The following is an 8,825-nucleotide window of genomic DNA, read 5'->3' as shown; positions in this document are numbered from 1 at the left end:
TATGGTGGATGAGGGCAGGTGCAGAGCCACGTCAGGCACTTAACCTCCAGAGCCTAGATGTTTGTGCTTTCTTTGATAGAGATACATGGGTATTTCACATTAGTTTATTGATCATGGAGTCTATAGATCTGATATGTAGGACCAGCTCACAAAGTTCCCAGTAAATCTGCATAAGAACTCTATGTCTGTTGACAAAGCTCACCAAAAGGGAGACAGCCATAGCTCTATTTCCAAGCTTGTGGTAATTTTCTCATGTAAATATATTTTGAGGAAAGGAACATAAGTAGACCTTTCACCTTATTTTTGGATAATGGCTCCAAAACAACACATTTCTGGCAAAGACGAATGGCACTGTGGTTCAACAGTCAGAGTGGAGTCAGAGTTGAACCATAGAAATAGATTCAGGCAGGAGTTTACATAACTAGTTAATAGTTTGAGAAGCCAAATAAACTGGTAGATAGAAGGAGAGATGATAGATAAACAGACAGACTGGTTTGCAGATGCTTTTTCCTGCTTTCCTGGGACCAACATTAGGTGGACTTATGCTACCTTATTGCATCACTCAGGTAAATCTTGTCTGATTTCCCTGGAGGAAGTCATAGGTTGAGTTATATCCGTGCTGTCCTGCAATGGCAGCACGTTGGTACATGGACTCTTGACCAAATCTGTTACACTGCATGCACAGGGAGACCCAGGCACATCTTCTCCTTTCCCTTCCATTTCCTGAGGTGTATTCTGGGAAAAGATATTTTAGGCAACTGGCCAGATTCTCACATTTGCTTTTGACTCACGAAATAAGCATTTTGTGAGAGAAAGGACCAGGGATGGAGGTCCTTCATCTCACCTTCTTTACCAAACAAGTAAACCAAAGCAGCAACACATTCCTGTGGAAACCCAGAGATTAATGCTACCTTTGACTGGAAATATGGGGAGTGGTCATTTCTATCACAGCTCCATTGAACTCTCCACTTAGTGTGATGGGAAGACAGATGGGTCTGGAGCATGAGAAGGGATTATCATAAGCTTAATTAGGTGATGCTTCCCAGTGCAGCTGCTGTTGCAGACGCGGCCTCCCTACTGACCCAAATCAGTACAGTCCCCGGCTGCGGGGCGACCCACTCTACAGGGCAGCCCATCTGACCCAGCAGATTCAATGATGCTTAAAGAGTTCACACAGATTGGGTGCTTTAGGGAGCCCCCAATTCACAGTTAGACCCATAATATTGTTTTTGTAATAAAAGCTATGACCTCTTTGGAAGTTGACTATTCTTATTTTGAGAAATAACTCTTGAATTGTTCCTGGACCTTGGTAGAGACTAAATGCCTGGTCTTGTGAACTGAAATACACCAAATCATAAAGCAAGGCATACCCAGCAGTATTCCAGCAAGTGGAATATACATACAAGAATGGGTCCAAGCCAATCTTGAAGGCATACATTAAATTGTACAAGGAGGATGTACCTTTTCCCCAGGTATATCTTTCTGCTGCACTTCTGTTCTTCCTCAAAACCACAGAAATAGATTCAGGGAGGAGCTCCCATAAATAGTTAATAGCTTGAGAAGCCAAATAAATTGGTAGATAGAGGAGAGATGATAGATAGACAGACAGACTGGTTTACAGATGCTTTTTCCTGCTTTCCTGGGACCAACATTAGGTGGACTTATGCTACCTTATTGCACCACTCAGGAGGTACATCTTGTTGTCTCATTTCCCTGGAGGAAGTCTTAAGTTGAGTTAAGAGCACAAACCATAAGGGTGGGGAAAATAGGTGAAGGTGTTCAAAAGGTACAAGCTTCCAGTTACAAGATATATAACTTCAGGGGATATAATGTTCAGCACGGTGACTATAGCTAACAATACTGTATTGTGTATTTGAAAATTGTTGAGGTAGTAGATCTTAAAAGTTCTCATCACAAGAGCAGAAAATGGAAAGTATGTGAGGTGATGGATGTTAACTAAACTTACTGTGAACATTTTGCAACATATATATATGTATCAAATCATTATTTTGCACACTTTAATACAATGTTACATGTCAATTATAATTCAATAAAACTGGAAAAAAACATAAGAATCGAGGGCTATCAAAAACAAACCCCACAAACCAATGTGTAGCTGTCAATAGGTTGAGCAGATCATCAGAAATTTAGAATCAGCAAGACAATTTTGGTAGAGGCATGTGAATAAACCACTTGAGATGGATCCAGAATGGGAAAATATTAATATACCATTTAAATGCTCTTCAAGAGTCTCTTAAAGGTCAGGATGGATAAGATGGCCTACTTTCTGATGTCAGTCAGCTTTCTGTTCCGTTTTCCTCAGTGCTTGCTTAATGGTCTCATGAATGATATAGCAATGGTGATAGTAATAAAACCTATCACAGCAGGCTGAGTGGTGGCTCCCAAAAGATATGTCCTTGTTTTAAACCCTGGAACCTGTGAATATGACTTCGAGAAGCAGTCTTTGCTGATGTAATGAAATTAAGGACCTCAAGATGAGATTTCTCTGAATTAGTTGAGTAGATCTAAACCCAGTGACAGTTATCCCTACAAGCTACAGAGGAGAAGACAGAGATGTGGAGAAGGCCATGTGAGAATGGAAGCAGAGACTGGAGTAACGTGGCCACAAGCCAATGAACACCTGAAGTCACCAGAAGCTGGAAGAGGCAAGGAAAGATTCTCCCCTAGAGCCTGCAGAAGGAACAGGCCCTGATGATGCTGTGATTGATGACTTCTGGCCTCCAAACTGTGAGAGATGGAATTTCTGTTGTTTAAAACCACTGAGTGTGTGGTGATTTGCTACGGCAGTCACAGAAACTATTATACCAAGAATTGGGACTTACATTAGGCTTATTGTATCGTCACCATCACCAAGGGCTCAGTTGTCTAGTAGAATCAGCCCACCTGGGCAGAGGGGCTGGGACCTGGGTCCTGGTGGAACTCTTGTCAGCTTGATCATTTTGGGTGCTTTCCAGCAAGTACTTGTGCCCATTGAAAAAAACTTGCAGCATGTAGATTTGTTTTTCCTGCTTATCGTATGGAAGCACCCATGATTATGAAGTCTTTTACTTCATCAAAATATCTTATGATTTCTCCAGCCACACAATTGACTTTTAGTGAATGAAATCAGGAGATGCTCAGCTGCTCACAGGGTCACTGGTTTTGTCATATAGCCAATAATCCTAAAGCAGCTCACTTATAGAATAGTTGGATGGCCTACGGGAGTTTCCTTTTTGGTCCCAGCCAGGAGATACCCCTTGTAGAATTGGAAAGCCAGCTCAGGAAAGTCGTATATGGAGCCATTTATCTTGAAGACAGAATAAATGAATCTGGGGGACAAGGGATGATAGAAAGTTTCATGTTTCTCAAGATTATGCCTCACAATGAACTGGAGAGAACTGTTAACTTCAAACACTGCTGGCTTAGAAAATTTAGTAGCCAGGATGAATGTATCTGCTAGGCTGCACAGCAAGGGTTCTTAAGAGCTGGAAGCTGAGACAGTCTTTTACTTTCCCTACCATGAGTTGGCTCTATTAAAAAGTGGGTATATGGTGTTCTCTGGAGTAATTTAACCTCATATTGAAGAAAAATGGAAGTGTTTCCTCATAATGGAGGCAGAAAGGAGTATGGACAGAACCAGCTAAGCTGAGAGTGGGGGTGGAGATCTTTGTATCACCATTTCTAGCAGTAAAACAAAATAAAACAGATTAAAGGTGACTTCAATCTTAGCAGGATCATCTGGGAGTCAAAACTTTTAGGGAATAAAAGTTTGTATTATTCCAGAGGTAGAGTTACTCAAGCAGCTTTTGAGCTAGCTGATGACAATGAGAACATGGAATGGGTACTGGAAGAGGTTTATTTGCTTCATAATTTTTCATAAACAAGGACTCTAGTCATCTTTATATGATCTTACTGGCTCTGTCTCCCCCACACTCTTTCTTTCTCTCTATTTATATATTAACTAATTTACCTTCTATTTCCTGCTCATTTGTACCCATTACTATATATAGGGCATATTTAGTTCGGAGGCTGAACAATATTTTTATGGGATGGAGGCAAAAACTAGAAAAGGAATGAATACCACGCACAGATCTGAGACATGTAGTTGGATTTGTGCATAATAGTACTTGGGACAGTCCCCTTGTTATCAGAGTAGAAAAGTGTGTTTTAATTATATAAGAGAGGGGCATTATGTTTTACAGAAGCAGGTTTTTGGGAGAAGAAGGGTGTATATAAATTTTAACTAGTGAAGGAGGTCGAGTATATGGATATTTGTCTTATTTTTGCTGCCCAGGGACTCAAGTTCCTAAGTTAGGGGAATTCTCTATTATTTGAAGCAGCATCCTTACTTCCACCTTAAGTCCACATAGGATAAACGTTCCTCCTTCTCTGTGAACTAGGCTGTGTGCACATGGCCAGAATTGGGATTATGAAATGCTCATGTTGAGGAGTTTTGAATCTAGGCGAGGTGATGCAAAGGAGCTAGACAATACCCAGCCATGCTGAGGGTAACATCAGCACTCCCGTGTCCAGTGAGCATGGGGCTGGTTGCTGCAGTGTCAGTGGGGAGTTCTAGGGAAGTCTTCAGAGGTGGCCAGTGTGTCCGAAGTCCTTCCAGTAGAAAGGTCTTGACTGGGACCCTGGATCCTGCTAATTTCCTGAGCCTGATTCTTTAATATTATATAACATAGAGTTTGGCTGGTCTTGATCCTGGTTACCAGGAGAGAGCATCTACACCCATGGAATTCCTTCAGTACTGGGAGAGTCTTTGTTATTCATGGTGAGCCCTTCAGACCACACTTAATAATTTATGCTATTGAGACTCATGGCAGAACCCTGCAGAGCCTATGTGAATGAGGTGGGTCAGGCTGGCCATACCAGAGCGACCAACCATTTGATTACAGGTATGTGATATCAACCCCACCTCCGTAGAGGTGGATGCATGACAGCTTTCATATTAAAGTATTTGAGAAGGGCATACGTCTATGCAGAAGGGCCTGAAGAGTAAAGAAATTAGGTATGAAACTCTGGAAAGGAGGATCAGAGTCACGTGGTAACACTGATCTAAGAGGGGACATAGGCAGAACGCTGCGGGACATCTAGAGAATGTGAGAGTAGACAGATGAAAGAAACAAGGATGAATTGTTCATCCAATTGGGAGGCAGGAATAAAGGATATTTTGAATAATTCACTCACAAATATTTAGAACGAGACTGAGTCCAGAAGGGAGAGTGAGAGATCCTACGAATACTGTCAGGTTGGAATTCAGGCAATTGAGGAGTAAAACTTCCCTGAAGACAAGAGGGGTCTGATTTGTAAAACGACCTTGATGTGCCAGGCACCTGGATTTCTGAGCAAGATAAACCAGGCTGTGAACAAAGAATGAAAATAAAAGTGAATTCTAAAAAAGATATTAAAGTTAGGGCTTAGGGAAGAACTACGTATTGCTTTAAAATAAATGAGGTAAACTGGGTCAAATGATCCTGGGGAACCACAAATACAGACTTCTTTTCCATTTTGGAAGGGGTGTGCTCTCCTTGTATTCTTGCAAATAGTGCTCATTTTAGGTTTTTCTCTCTTGCTTGGAAAAAAATCTAAAGATAGAAATAATCTCTAGTTAGTCATTATAGAATTCCTTATTTTGTGGCATATAGTTATGATACAACTGCAGAAATGATGGCAGATTTTGTTTGAAAAATGAAAATGTTTCACTTTGTAAAAATATGAACATACGATTCTTTAAGATGTAAATAATACAGTAATATCTGTTCTACTTTTCATATAAGCAATTTATATGCTTGTATGAAATTCAAGCAATTCCTCTAACACAGTTTTGACACCTAGCTTTTTTCTTGTGCATGTACAAATCTCTTTTTCCCCATATTTGTGAAATTTCCCTTTTATATCAGATCTTTGCAAGGGTTGTGTCCAATTCTGTTATATTCTAATAGAATTGTGTCTCATATTTATTATGTTAAGATAAACAATAAGGTATCTTAAATTATAGGGACCAATACTTAAATACTTAAATCATAGGGACCAATAGTTAAAATACTATAATAACAATAATAAACCTAGATGAGTTATGTGAACTAGAAAACTTTCTGCCACTGTAACTGAAAGGGGGACTTGGAATATTTTTGGCCTTTCAGAGGGTTGATTAATTGATTTAAGACTTACAGTTTTGTGGGAAAAGCCAAGATCACCCAAAGCATTTCAAATATTACTGGGATTACATAACGCACAATGGCTGCTGGGTTGAGGACAGAGTACCCACCTTAATTCTTACTAAGAAAACTATTTCATTTGGGTAATAAGGAGTATTTCTAAGTATTATTTCAATGAGATAAGGTTCTAATAAGAATATATGCCACACAACATGCAGTGCACTTGTTAAACTCTAAGGCATACTTAAAAATAGAAGACAGAACATGAACATAAACAACAAACCCACTTCTAGTAGGCATGCACCAAAAATCATTTTAATTTGACAAAAATCACTTCTGCTGTAAAGTCCTCCAGGGAATGTGAGTACACCACCTCCTTTACTCTATATCAATGCTTACAAATCTTCTTGTAAGGAAATACCTCTTATATTTAACCTAAATCCCTTTGTGGAAGCTTAAGCCCACTACTTCCTCTTCTAGCATTAATGAAGATGTAATAGAGCTGCCACTTCCAGATGGTCCTTGAAGAAAAAAAAAAACACAAGCCCCCAAGACTTCCTCACATATAGTCGGTTCAGCTAGCCCCTCTCTCTATTCCCATCAACAAGAAAAAAATATTGCGTTGCCCCCTCTTACATTCCTTATTCTCTCTAATGTTGCACACTATTTTGTTATTGTCTTTGTAGTTAAATCTTTCCACCTATCCCTCATTATTTTCTCATGACCAATTTCCAGAAGTGAAATTCCTGGTTGAAAGGTAACTATACATTTAAACTATTTTTCTTCATTTGCCAACTTCCTCTCGAGATAGACTGTGTTTATTTACCTATCTACTTGCAGTATAGGAAACAAAAAAGTCTCCTCTCAGTCTTGCCAATACCATATATTATCACTTTTTTATCTTTGCCAATTTGATGCCTCATTATTTTATTTTTCACTTTTTTATTATCAATGAGGTTAAATAGTTTTTCATGTAGGTTGGTAATTTGTTTTTATGTGTAAGAATTTTCTATTCCTTTGCCTATTCTCACATTGGTGTTTCTCTCATATGTAACCTTTTTATAGGAAAGAATTTAAACCTTGGCACATGTTACTAATATATTTCTTCCACGTATTATTTGCTATTACATGGTGTCATATTGGGAATAAGTAAATAGTTTAAATTTTTATGTAGTATCATTTATTAATCAGTAATTTGTGAGTCTTGCTAAGGAGTCTATTCACACCCCAAGATTCTGTAAATGTTCACTTGTATTTTTTTTTCAGAACTTTTATAATTTCAGATAAATAAGAGACAGCATCACTGAAGAGGTGACACTTGAACAAAGTTCATACGGATGTGAAGAGGGAGCCACGTGCATATTTTTTTGGGAGAAATGTTCTAAGCAGAGAACCACGAGTGAAAGAACCTTGTAACAAAATGACCTTTCTGTAGCGTCTGAGGACAGGCAAGGAGGCCAGTGTGGTGGAGGCAGAAGGACTGAATGAGGAGAGAAATACAAGATTAAGTCAGGAAGAAAATATGGGGCCTGTGACATAGGCACTTTAAGGTCACTGTGAATCCTATGCTTTGAGAGAGAGAGGAAACCATTGGCAGATTTTAATTGCTGAACTCACATGACCTAATTTTCATTTTAACAGCATTGCCCCGTTTTTAAATAGTTTAACTGGTTGATTCAAATTACTGAATCATTTTCTTTTTTTCTAGTAATAGAAGCTTGTGGGTTTTCTGGATACAATTTGTATAAATCACTAAATTCTTCAGTATACCTACAGTTCATGTATACTTGGGTCTTTCCTTTTGTCCTCTTTTGTCTCTGACTTTTTCCTGCATAAATACAATAGTGTGTCAGTGTTGTACTTTCAAGTATGTTCAAGATCTAGTTGGGCAGGTTCCTTTTTCTTACTCTTCTCTGAAAATTTTCCTGCTTCTTTTCAGGCATTTCCCTCCCCTCCCACCCACCATGTACTTCAATGTTATGATTAAGTTAAAAAAAAATCTATTGGGTTTGGATGTTTGAATTATTTTGACCAGGAATTGACATCTATCCAATACTGTCTTTCAATAATTTCAGCTTCATATAAAGTCTTTCAGTAAGGTTTTATAGTTTACAACATCTAGGTCTTGTATATTTCTCATTAATTAAGTTTGTTCAATAGATTTGATACCTTATTGTTTACCTTAACATAATTTCAGAAGCATAGAAAGTAAAATTTCTCCTAATTAACTGTTATATGGATGACTTGGGATTTTTCCATTTCCTTTGCTGCTCGTACTTTATACATTAAGACATGGTGTTACTGGGAAACTAATAAGGTCTTTGATTTTGGACAGATCTGGATCTGAATGTTGGTTCTGTCACATATATTGCCTTGAACAATTTACTTGACCTGCTTGAGTCTCAGTGTCCTCAATGGTATGATGATAATAATGCCTTGCAGGGCTTTTATAGAGGTTAAACGAGATAAGTTACATAGGATAGAGCACAAAGTAGTTTGGTCAGTACATTGATTTCTTGAATTTTCTAATGATTTATATTTTCTTCCTGGCCTTGCAGTCTGTATTTTAATTTTTGCAGGGCAGATCCAAAGCAATATGAAAAGTAGATGATGTTTCTACTGATGCCTAAAGTCTTTGGGCTCTCCAGAGCCTTCACA

The sequence above is a fragment of the Manis javanica genome, chromosome 9 (genome assembly GCF_040802235.1).
Source record: "Manis javanica isolate MJ-LG chromosome 9, MJ_LKY, whole genome shotgun sequence".
NCBI classification, from domain to species: Eukaryota; Metazoa; Chordata; class Mammalia; order Pholidota; family Manidae; genus Manis; species Manis javanica.
The sequence above is the reverse complement of the archived record's forward strand: the minus strand, read 5'-3'. Positions refer to the sequence as shown.